Source organism: Peromyscus leucopus, chromosome 4 (assembly GCF_004664715.2).
Source record: "Peromyscus leucopus breed LL Stock chromosome 4, UCI_PerLeu_2.1, whole genome shotgun sequence".
Classification (NCBI taxonomy): Eukaryota; Metazoa; Chordata; class Mammalia; order Rodentia; family Cricetidae; genus Peromyscus; species Peromyscus leucopus.
In genome coordinates, this window is record NC_051066.1 from 71,070,830 (window position 1) to 71,074,736 (window position 3,907).

Genomic DNA, 3,907 nt, shown 5'->3' on the forward strand with positions numbered 1-3,907 from the left:
AAATTTACTTGAATTGGGCTAAATTAAAAACTTCAATCCATTCTCATTCAAGAAAGGTACATTTTAATCTAATTTTCGTTTCCTGTCTTTTTTTTAGAGGGTATAGAAGTGGAAAATGTTTTTTGATGTTAATTTAAGCTAAAAGGAAGGACATATTTACTTTTTGGGTTTAGGCTATCAACATCTTGAGCATATTTTTCTGAAGAAGCATAAAAATCTATAGATATAGGTGTTATTTGGATGGTATTTTAGAATATAGAAAATTAAGTTTATTACGGATTTCAAGACTAGCAATAACATTTTCTCTTAATGGTGGAAGTCTGTACCTTGCTTTTGATTGCATAGTGGCTCACAGTTTTGAGTTCTCTGAGGCTCAGAGGAGACCCTGTGCTTATACTTCTGAACAGTGTTGAAACTGTTACTATGGGGAGATTTAAATTTGAACCAGATGCATATTTCATTATTGTATTGTCATGAACTTATTGTGACAAGGAGTGGTTATGACCGAAAAGTGATATTTTGGGGTGTCAAGTTGACAAAGGGTAGACACACTCTATAGTCACCTAGGAGAGAAGCCTCTAAGCATGTCTGGACTGGTGTTCCGGTTAGTTTTTATTGTCAACTTGACACAAACTGCAGTCACCCTAGTAGAGGGAGCCCAAATTGAGGGATTGCCTAAATCAGTCTGTGGGGCATTTTCTTTGATTTGTTGATTGATAGAGGAGGTTAGATCCCATTGTGGGAACTATATACAACTCTAGGCAGGTGGGTCTGGGCTAGATAAGAAAGCTAGATGAGCCTGAGCAAGTCAGAGATGGAGGGAGAGAGATAGAGATAGATAGACAGAGAGAGAGAGAGAGAGAGAGAGAGAGAGAGAGAGAGAGAGAGAGAGAGAGAGAGAGAGAGGGAGACACAGACACAGACAGCGAGAGAGAGGGGGAGAGAGAGAGAGAGAGAGAGAGAGAGAGAGAGAGAGAGAGAGAGAGAGAGGAGGAGACACAGACACAGACAGCGAGAGAGAGGGGAGAGAGAGAGAGAGAGAGAGAGAGAGAGAGAGAGAGAGAGAGAGAGAGAGAGAACTTGCTTCCATGGATTTTGCTCCAGGCTTCTGCCTTGAGTTTCTTCCCTGACTTCCCTCAGAGATGGACCTTCACCTATAATGTTAAACTAGAATAATTCCGTTAACTGAAGTGGGAAGTCCCATCTGAAGTGGAAATGCCACCATCCCCTGGACAGAAGTTCTGGACTAAATTACAAGGGGGAAATGGGGTGAATACCAGCATTCCACTCTCACTACTTCCTGACTGAATGCACTATGATAAGCCAGACTCCCCATTTCCACTCCTGATGCCTTCCCCACAGGCTGCCATGGTTTCACTGCCATGATGGAATGATGGCCTTGAACTATAAGGCAGAATAAATTCTTCCTCCTATAAACTATATATTGTCAAGTGGTTGGTCACCACAATGAGAAGAATCACAAGTGCATAAAACTAAAGAGAGCTTCCAGTCAGATGCTAGACAGCTTAAAACAACATAAATTTATTACCTTATAGCTCTAGTCATCAGGATTTCTACATGGGTCTTCCCATGTTAAAAGTCAAGGAGTACACATAGCTGTCTGTTCTATCAGAGTTCCAATGGAAATTCAGTTCTTTTGTCTTACCTGGTCTCTTGGCTTCTTCAAAGCTAATAATTATGTCAACCTGATGTCCTCTTCATTGCCATATCCCCTTTAGCCCTTTAATTACTAATGTTGCACATATGCATAAATATAAATGTATATAAATACAACTTGTTGAGTTCACTTAGTGTTGCCTATATGTTTATGGTTTTAAGGTACCTCTTGGAAAACAATTAGTGGGCTCATCCATGGGGAAGACTTATTTCCTTCTGCTGGTAGTTATTAATTGCCTGTAGCTCTTCTTCTAGGGGTGAGGCCTTGTGAGATTTCCCCCTATCCACCTTAGACTGTCAACTAGTGTTGTCATTATTCAGGTCTTTAAGCAACCATTTTGATAAGATTTAATGGGTACAGCTACCCTGTATTATATGGAAGTCACAATCTCAAAGCAAATTCCCTGGTCCTCTGGCTCTTTCAGTCTTCATATCCCTTCTTTTGTTGTTCCCTGAACCTGAGGCATAGGGCTTGTGTTGTAGATATATCAACTGGGGCTGGGCATCCCACAGGCAGTTGGTCTCTGTAGTTTGATTAATGGTGGGTTTCTGTCATAGTCCCTTCTGGATAAAGAAATTTATTTCATAAGATCTGAGAGGTGCTTTGGTGATATGATGTGTACCCTAATAAAATCTGCCTGAAGATCAAAGGACAGAACAAGTCACTAGATTAAATATAGAGGCCAGGCAGAGGTGGCACACACCTTTAATTCTAGCACTCGAGAGGCAGAAATCCTTCTGGATCTCTGTGAGTTCAAAGCCACCCTGGATTACATGAAATGATTAAGTCTAGGAGAGAAACAGAGCCAGGCAGTGGTGACACACACCTTTAATTCTAGCACTTGAGATATCATGCCTTTGCTTAGAAAGCACACATGCCTTTAATCCCAGCACTAGAGAGGTTGAGACAGGAAGTGATATGGCTGGGTGGAGAAAGGTATATAAGGCATGAGGAGACAGGAACTAGAGATCTTTTCAGGCTGAGGAGTCCTAGAGGTAAGATGTGGCAGTGGCTTGTTCCTTTGTCTCTGATCTTTCAGCATTTACTCCAATATCTGGTTCGAGGTTTTTATTAAAAGACTTTTTAGAAATTCATGTTATAAGTTACATTTATAGATATAAGAATAATTATTCAGAATGTAGTTAGAAATGATACTGGTTTAAGAAAATGGCAGTAGTAGGTTTTGAATCTTCCAAACTGAAGCTGTAAAATATGTACAAAATAGATAAGGATTTCTTTGTGTATGTACCTTCTCCAAAATTCCACTATTCACATCTCTGAGCGTAATAAAATCAGTTACTAATGTGGGATGTCTCATGCATAAACAGAAATGGTCAGATATAAATGAAAATGACTATCATCTTCTTCAATGTTCACTGTGAAGTATATAAACCTATTAAATTATTTTCTTCAAGCAAGGTGTTGAGTACCAATAGAGATCCATTAAAAACACACTAAAGTATTTTGCAAACATTATCTCTTTTCATTGTTACTGAAACCATGGGAGAAAGCTAATTTACAAAAGCTACTTTACACAAGAACAAACTGAATCACAAAAGATATCAGCAAATTTCCAAAGGTCCTATAACTAGAGAGCAGGTGCGCACTGTAGCTTCATAGTCTACAGTCTTTAAACATGGGAGGGATGGGAAGGTAAAGATGATATTTTGGAGCACAGACTAACTACATTTTTGTTTTGCCCATGGCCTGAACCTGTGGTGTGTCATCACTGCATGTCTAGAAGCCATCGTTCTCTGAACTCAGAATATGGTTATTTGCATCTTTAGTCTCACTAGATTTAGGTAAAGGTTAAATGAGACTGGAAGAGTGATTCTTCCAGCACGGTTGTATAATTGTGAGGTGATACTCCCTCATCAGTGTTGTTGGGGAGCTTGTGCTTGATGTACAAGAACATATAACTTAGGTTTGAAGTTCACCTTTCACTCTGAGCATTATTCAGTTTCTGTGAGATTGTAGGCTTTCTGTAATTGTTGTTGTTGTTGAAATCTAACTTTAAACCATGGTGGTCTAATAGAACACAGGAGGTTATTCCAATTTTTTTTGTATCTGTTGAGATTTGCTTTGTGGCCAAGTATATGGTCGATTTTAGAGAAGGCTCCATGGGGTGCTGAGAAAAAGGTATATTCTTTTTTTATTAGGATGGAATGTTCTATAGATATCGATTAAGTCCATTTGAGTCATAACATCAGTTAAGTCCTGTATTTCTCT